Source organism: Ranitomeya imitator, chromosome 1, assembly GCF_032444005.1.
Source record: "Ranitomeya imitator isolate aRanImi1 chromosome 1, aRanImi1.pri, whole genome shotgun sequence".
Lineage (NCBI taxonomy): Eukaryota > Metazoa > Chordata > Amphibia > Anura > Dendrobatidae > Ranitomeya > Ranitomeya imitator.
Window position 1 is genome coordinate 463,927,871 of NC_091282.1, and position 8,862 is coordinate 463,936,732.

The 8,862-nt window shown below is 44.9% G+C and overlaps 1 long non-coding RNA gene across 1 annotated transcript; it reads left to right on the forward strand.

Annotated features, from left to right (window-relative positions):
- Positions 1-7,402: 7,402 nt before the first annotated feature.
- On the forward strand, positions 7,403-7,990 carry LOC138657874 (uncharacterized). Its single transcript, XR_011317233.1, has 3 exons — positions 7,403-7,478; positions 7,574-7,645; positions 7,911-7,990. It is a non-coding gene; the product is annotated as an uncharacterized lncRNA (long non-coding RNA).
- The last annotated feature ends 872 nt before the right edge of the window (positions 7,991-8,862 follow it).

The window sequence follows — 8,862 nt, forward strand, 5'->3', positions numbered from 1 at the left end:
TCCTTGTGTGGATTCTGTGGTGGACAGGTTGCAGCAGATTTGGGCTCATGTGGTGGACAAGTTGGTGTTGTCTCAAGAGGAGGCTCAACGTTTTGCTAATCGTCGTCGGTGTGTTGGTTCCCGGCTTCGGGTTGGGGATCTGGTCTGGTTGTCTTCCCGTCATGTTCCTATGAAGGTTTCTTCTCCTAAGTTTAAACCTCGGTTTATTGGTCCTTATAGGATTTCTGAGATTATTAATCCGGTGTCTTTTCGACTGGCGCTTCTGGCCTCTTTTGCTATCCATAATGTCTTCCATAGATCTTTGTTGCGGAAATATGTGGAGCCCGTTGTTCCCTCTGCTGATCCTCCGGCCCCTGTGTTGGTTGATGGGGAGTTGGAATATGTTGTTGAGAAGATTTTGGATTCCCATTTTTCGAGGCGGAAGCTTCAGTACCTGGTCAAATGGAAGGGTTATGGCCAGGAGGATAATTCTGGGGTTTTTGCCTCTGATGTCCATGCTGCTGATTTGGTCCGTGCCTTTCATCTGGCTTGTCCTAATCGTCCTGGGGGCCCTGGTGAGGGTTTGGTGACCCCTCCTCAAGGGGGGGTACTGTTGTGAATTCTGCTCTTGGGTTCCCTCCAGTGGTTGTTGGTGGGAATGCAGTTGTCTCTGACTCGCAGTCCTGGCCAGGTGTATCGGATAATTACAATTCTGACTGGGATATTTAGGTGTGCAGGATCCTTTAGCCCTTGCTAGTTGTCAATGTTTCTTTAGAAGTGTTGGATCTCTGCCTGGCCTCTCCTGCTTATCTGCCCGTTCAGCAAAGATAAGTGTCTGTTTCTTTTCCTGTGGCACACATGCAGTGTGCTTATTTTCAGTACTGTTCATTTGTTTTTGTTTTGTCCAGATTAGACTGTGTCTGTGTTTTCTCAGTCTGGTTGGTTTCACTGGAGTTGCAGATATACGCGCCTACATCTTTAGTTAGATGTAGGAAGTTTTTTATATATTCTGCTGTGGATATTTTTGAAGGGTTTTAATACTGACCGCACAGAACTCTGTCCTATCCTTTCCTATTTTAGCTAGAGTGGCCTCCTGTGCTAAATCCTGTTTTTTTCTGCCTGTGTATGTTTTTTCCTCTCCGACTCACCGCCAATATTTGTGGGGGGCTGTCTATCCTTTGGGGATTTTCTCTGAGGTAAGATAGTATTCCGATTTCCATCTTTAGGGGTATTTAGTCCTCCGGCTGTGACGAGGTGTCTAGGTGTGTTAGGTACACTCCACGGCTACTTCTAGTTGCGGTGTTAAGTTCAGGGTTGCGGTCAGTATAGTGGCCACTTTCTCTAGTGAAAGTTCTCATGCAGCTCCAAGGTCACCGGATCATAACAGCGCACACAGGACTGGCACTAAGGCAGAAATGCCAATCTTAATCTCCCACTATTTTTTTTTTCCTAGGAGAATTGTCAAAAAATCTGGCCCAGTATTACACACTAGGTTTTCTATGGCACAAAATGAGAGACAGATGCTACACACAGCACTGGCACTGAGGCAGAATTGCCAATCTTAATCTCCCACTATTTTTTTTTATTTATGGGAGAATTGGCAAGAAATCAGTCCCACTGTTAGACTGCATGTTTTCTGTGCCAGAAAATGAGACACAGATGCCACACACAGGACTGCCACTGATGCAGGTTTGCCAATTTTAATCTGCACCCTTTTTTTTTTTTCTTCAGGGAGACTAGTGAATAAATCTGGGCCACTGTATTAAAGTATATTTTCTGTGGCAGAAAGTGGCTTGAAAAGATATAACGAAAAAAAAAGGGACTGTACTACAATTACTATCTCCCTGCAGTAATCTCAGCAAAGTATGGCAGGCAGCAATAAAAAGGAGTGGACTGCTGCACAAAAAAGTCAAAAGTGTGGACAAACAAACAAGATAGCTGTGCAGAAAGGAAGGAGCAACAGGATTTGTGCTTTGAAAAAAGCAGTTGGTTTGCACAGCGGCATACACACAGCAATGCAGCTATCAGGGAGCCTTCTAGGGCAGCCCAATGAGCTACAGCGCTGAGGAAAAAAAATGTAGCCTCCACTGTCCCTGCAAACAATAGGTGGTGTTGGACAGTGGAAATCGCTACAGCACAAGCGGTTTGGTGGTTAATGGACCCTGCCTAACGCTATCCCTGCTTCTGACGAAGCGGCAGCAACCTCTCCCTATGCTCAGATCAGCAGCAGTAAGAAGCCGGTCGGCGGGAACTCCCCTTTATAGCCCCTGTGACGCCGCAGAAATCAAGCCAATAGGGTAAATGGTGTGCACTCAGGTCATGGGACAATGAGGTGCTGGTAAACCGACCGTGTGGTCAAGTCAATCATAGAAAAAATTACCGCACACTCGATACTGGTATGATGCAAAAAGGTATATGCCAATTTTATTCAAGAAGACAAATCAAGATATTGGTTGCCACATAAGTAAGGTAGACAATGAACCCGACGTTTCGACCCTCCCGGGTCTTATTCATGGGGTTACTAGAAAAGTAAAGAAACCGTATAAATAAAATATAACAATATATGGCAAGATTACATTATATACAAAATCATATACATTAAATCACCAACAAAGGAGAAAAGGGGAAAACAGGTAAGACAAAACATTATGTACATAGCAACTAAATCTCAGGTGGTCGTACGACAAGGAACAGCGGAAACCATTGTCATATGAATCGAGGATCATGGTAATAGACTGTATAAAATTTACCTCTAGTCCTTGGAAATACACGCATAAAGTTGGCAGTAGTAGGGAAGAGCAGACGACCCCTTTTAGTATTAAGGCATAACCTATCGCAGTGACAAGATTATAATATTAATGAAAATAAAGGCAAAGTGTGTGACAACATCCTCCTCATGCAATGGGTATAAGACACGTGTGACCCTGATGGAGTAGTATCTGTAATGAAATAGGCAGTAGCGGGCTTACCGCAATGGACAAAATGCAGTCCCTATGGATAAGGATCCCACTAGTAGTGCTAAAGCTAAGGGGTACTATGTAATAGGGAGTGCCCACAGGAGTACAGAGCGGTCAAGTACAGGTAATAGCAGATACCTTGTGATGAGGCCAGTAAGGGCTGCTGTCCCGGTTAGAGAGGGCTGAAGGGCCGTAACAGATACGTTAGGTCTGTAAATGAGGAAAGAGTAGTAACCATGGGTTGCTGGTGTCCGGTAGTGACTGGCAGAGCAGGGAGAGAAGGGAGAGATGGCTGCGCAAAATACCTTAAAATGGTTGGTCTGGAGATCAGCGGCGCATCCCGCGCCCTGCTGCATAGTCCTAGAGGGAGGCTTGAGGAGTGGAGAAGGGAGGGAATGCCGCCCTAAAATACCGCCGGACCGGAAGTCCCGGACCGGAAGTGACGCGGTGACTGAGCCGCGCATGCGCAGATGGTATACCTAGCGAGAAAGGGCAGAGTGCTGCCCAGAAGTGGGAGTGTAACAGCGTTACTAGGAACGCTGAGGGCAATGGGAAAGGGGATGGCTCGCACTACTGGATATTGTATGGGAGTACCAACAGAACGTGGGCACTGTAGGGGGAAGAGACGGGTGTGTGTGGGGTATGGAAGTATAGAGGGGGTGTGGAATGAGATCTGACATGGAATGAATGATAATGAAAGTGAAACAGAAATAGAACCAAGGTGAGCTGGCATGAGGAAAAATATGGTAAATGGACTGAAGGCAAAACGAAAATGAAAAAGTAAAAAGGTAAAAATTGAAAAATTGAACAATAAAAATAAATGGAAAAAATAACAAATAAAAAAAGGAAATAGGAAAATAAGAAAATAAAAATCGAAAAGGGAAAATGAAAAAGAATGAAAAAATAATGAAAAATAAAATAAAAACAAAACCGGAGAGATAAATATAAGAAAACTCACCTAATGGGAAGTGGGCTCAACGTGTCTGGAAGGTAAAGTAGAGGATTAGTAACATGTTACAGTAACCAGTCGATTTCCCTGTTAAGACCCTTAGGACTTAGGGTCTCTAATTTGTGAATCCAGAATGCCTCCCTCATTTTGAGTTGTCTGATATGGTTCCCCCCTCTGCGGGGTCTAGGGACCTGCTCAATGACTTGGTATTTGAGTTGTGCCACCGTGTGCCTACACTTGATGAAGTGTTCAGGGACAGGTAGCCAAGTCTTGTTGCAACGAATAGTGGACTTGTGGCTCGCTATACGATCTTTCACATGCTGGGTTGTCTCCCCTACGTATAGGAGGCCACACGGGCATTTTATGACGTAGACAACGAAGTTCGAATTACACGTATAGTAGCCACGAATCGGGTACGTTTTGCCTGTCCTGGGGTGTGTCACACTATCCGATTTAATCACGTTGGAACACGAGGCGCAGTTGAGACATGGGAATGTCCCTGAGCGATGTGGGGTCAGTGTAGTCTGATTAGTTATGGGGTGTAGACTACCAATGTCTGCCCGAACCAACTTGTCCTTAATGTTAGGGGCTCTTCTATTGCACATGAGAGGTGGTGCAGAAAAACTAGTAATACTGGGGTAAGCTTTCCTCAGGAGAGGCCAATGCTTATTAATCACTCTCTCAATTTTTGGCATAAAAGGATGAAACGTGTGGACGAATGGGACCCTGTTCTCATTGGTATTGTTAGGAGATGTAGATCGTGGTTGTAGGACCCGTGCTCTTTCTTGGTCGAGTAGACGTTGTGGGTACTTCCTCTCCCTGAACTTCTGGGACATGTCCTCTAAACGTGTGGGGAGTATATCTGGATTGGAGACAATTCTAGCTACCCTGGAAAATTGTGATCGAGGGAGGCTATTTCGTGTGGCCTTTGGATGGCTGCTGGAATAATGCAAAAGACTGTTACAGTCTGTTGGTTTACAGAAAAGGTCAGTAGATAGAAGGCCTTGGTCATCTTTCCGGACGAGAGTGTCCAGAAAGGAGATCTGAGTCGAGTCAAAGTGCATAGTAAACTGTAGTTCTGGGTAGATAGAATTGAGCGTTTGGTGGAATGCCTGTAGTGTATCAGTGGACCCTGTCCAGATAAAGAAGATGTCATCTATGTAACGCAAATAGCAGTTGATGTGTGCCTCATATCTGACATCCGTATAGACATAATGTTCCTCAAATGAGTTCATGTATGCATTTGCGTACGCCGGTGCGACGTTCGAGCCCATTGCGGTCCCCTGGCACTGTACGTAATAGGTATCCTCATAGAGGAAGTAATTCTCATAAAGGACTAGCCTCAGTAAGTCTACACAAAGCTGTATATAGGTAGTGGATTTACCCGAATTCTCCAGGAGCGATTTAGATGCTGCAATGCCTTTCTCATGGGTGATGGAGGTGTAGAGGCTGTTAACGTCCATGGTCACCAGGAGACTGTCAGGGGGAACATTTCCATGCTGTCTAAGTACTCTGAGAAAATGGCTAGTGTCCAGTATGAAGGACCTGTTATTCTTAATCAGTGGTGTCAGGATCTTTTCTAGGAAGACTGATAGGGGTGACAGTATTGAGTCAGTGGACGCCACTATGGGACGACCGGGAGGATTTGTCAAGGATTTATGGATTTTAGGTAGTATATAGAATACCGGGGTAGTGGGGTGGGGATTGGAGAGGAACTTGGCAGTCTGTTGGTCAATCGTACCATTGTCACTATAAGTTCTAATAACAGTCTCTATTTTTCTGCGGATTTCAAACGTGGGGTCCCTGGGTACTATCCTATACGTACTGGTGTCTGATAGCTGGCGTAGTACCTCCGTAGAATATTGTGTGCGATCCAGAACAACTATTGCCCCACCTTTGTCCACTGGTTTAATGACAATGGTTCTGTTGTTATGTAGAGAAGTGAGTGCTTGTTTTTCGGATGGTGTCAGGTTCGCCCGTGTGGGGAAGAGACCCAACCGATGTTGGTGAGATAGATCATTAATATCTTTATCGACAAAAGAAATAAACGTTTCAACAGCATGGAACGTACGAGGTGGGTTAAAAGAACTAGGGTTCCTTAGTCCCAATGATGTCAGAGGGATCTCCGCAACAGAGACCTCCCCAGAGACGTCTACTCGACCAAGAAAGAGCACGGGTCCTACAACCACGATCTACATCTCCTAACAATACCAATGAGAACAGGGTCCCATTCGTCCACACGTTTCATCCTTTTATGCCAAAAATTGAGAGAGTGATTAATAAGCATTGGCCTCTCCTGAGGAAAGCTTACCCCAGTATTACTAGTTTTTCTGCACCACCTCTCATGTGCAATAGAAGAGCCCCTAACATTAAGGACAAGTTGGTTCGGGCAGACATTGGTAGTCTACACCCCATAACTAATCAGACTACACTGACCCCACATCGCTCAGGGACATTCCCATGTCTCAACTGCGCCTCGTGTTCCAACGTGATTAAATCGGATAGTGTGACACACCCCAGGACAGGCAAAACGTACCCGATTCGTGGCTACTATACGTGTAATTCGAACTTCGTTGTCTACGTCATAAAATGCCCGTGTGGCCTCCTATACGTAGGGGAGACAACCCAGCATGTGAAAGATCGTATAGCGAGCCACAAGTCCACTATTCGTTGCAACAAGACTTGGCTACCTGTCCCTGAACACTTCATCAAGTGTAGGCACACGGTGGCACAACTCAAATACCAAGTCATTGAGCAGGTCCCTAGACCCCGCAGAGGGGGGAACCATATCAGACAACTCAAAATGAGGGAGGCATTCTGGATTCACAAATTAGAGACCCTAAGTCCTAAGGGTCTTAACAGGGAAATCGACTGGTTACTGTAACATGTTACTAATCCTCTACTTTACCTTCCAGACACGTTGAGCCCACTTCCCATTAGGTGAGTTTTCTTATATTTATCTCTCCGGTTTTGTTTTTATTTTATTTTTCATTATTTTTTCATTCTTTTTCATTTTCCCTTTTCGATTTTTATTTTCTTATTTTCCTATTTCCTTTTTTTATTTGTTATTTTTTCCATTTATTTTTATTGTTCAATTTTTCAATTTTTACCTTTTTACTTTTTCATTTTCGTTTTGCCTTCAGTCCATTTACCATATTTTTCCTCATGCCAGCTCACCTTGGTTCTATTTCTGTTTCACTTTCATTATCATTCATTCCATGTCAGATCTCATTCCACACCCCCTCTATACTTCCATACCCCACACACACCCGTCTCTTCCCCCTACAGTGCCCACGTTCTGTTGGTACTCCCATACAATATCCAGTAGTGCGAGCCATCCCCTTTCCCATTGCCCTCAGCGTTCCTAGTAACGCTGTTACACTCCCACTTCTGGGCAGCACTCTGCCCTTTCTCGCTAGGTATACCATCTGCGCATGCGCGGCTCAGTCACCGCGTCACTTCCGGTCCGGGACTTCCGGTCCGGCGGTATTTTAGGGCGGCATTCCCTCCCTTCTCCACTCCTCAAGCCTCCCTCTAGGACTATGCAGCAGGGCGCGGGATGCGCCGCTGATCTCCAGACCAACCATTTTAAGGTATTTTGCGCAGCCATCTCTCCCTTCTCTCCCTGCTCTGCCAGTCACTACCGGACACCAGCAACCCATGGTTACTACTCTTTCCTCATTTACAGACCTAACGTATCTGTTACGGCCCTTCAGCCCTCTCTAACCGGGACAGCAGCCCTTACTGGCCTCATCACAAGGTATCTGCTATTACCTGTACTTGACCGCTCTGTACTCCTGTGGGCACTCCCTATTACATAGTACCCCTTAGCTTTAGCACTACTAGTGGGATCCTTATCCATAGGGACTGCATTTTGTCCATTGCGGTAAGCCCGCTACTGCCTATTTCATTACAGATACTACTCCATCAGGGTCACACGTGTCTTATACCCATTGCATGAGGAGGATGTTGTCACACACTTTGCCTTTATTTTCATTAATATTATAATCTTGTCACTGCGATAGGTTATGCCTTAATACTAAAAGGGGTCGTCTGCTCTTCCCTACTACTGCCACCTTTATGCGTGTATTTCCAAGGACTAGAGGTAAATTTTATACAGTCTATTACCATGATCCTCGATTCATATGACAATGGTTTCCGCTGTTCCTTGTCGTACGACCACCTGAGATTTAGTTGCTATGTACATAATGTTTTGTCTTACCTGTTTTCCCCTTTTCTCCTTTGTTGGTGATTTAATGTATATGATTTTGTATATAATGTAATCTTGCCATATATTGTTATATTTTATTTATACGGTTTCTTTACTTTTCTAGTAACCCCATGAATAAGACCCGGGAGGGTCGAAACGTCGGGTTCATTGTCTACCTTACTTATGTGGCAACCAATATCTTGATTTGTCTTCTTGAATAAAATTGGCATATACCTTTTTGCATCATACCAGTATCGAGTGTGCGGTAATTTTTTCTATGGCAGAAATCAAGCCAATCACTGCCATGCCCTTCTCTAAGATGGTGGGGACCAGGAACTATGTCATCACGCTGCCCACACTCTGCGTCCAACTTCATTGGCTTAGAAATGGCGCTAAATGCGTCATCGAAACACGACTTTGGCGCGAAGGTCGCCGACCACGTGGCCGACCCCACACAGGGATCGGGTCGGGTTTCATGAAACCCGACTTTGCCAAAAGTCGGCGACTTATGAAAATGACCGATCCGTTTCACTCAACCCTAGTCAAGAGAAATATCTCTCTGAGGATCTGTTTATACTAAAGAAGGTGACGGTCATGAGGGGGCATTCTCTACGTCTGGAGGAGAGAAGGTTTTTCCAGCAGCATAGAAGAGTATTCTTTACTGTTTTCAGACAAAAGTGGTTACAGTTTATAGATGGCTATTTATAAAATGCATAACAGGTATTGGACAAACCCTCTAAAGAATGCAGGTATTTAACTCCTTTCTG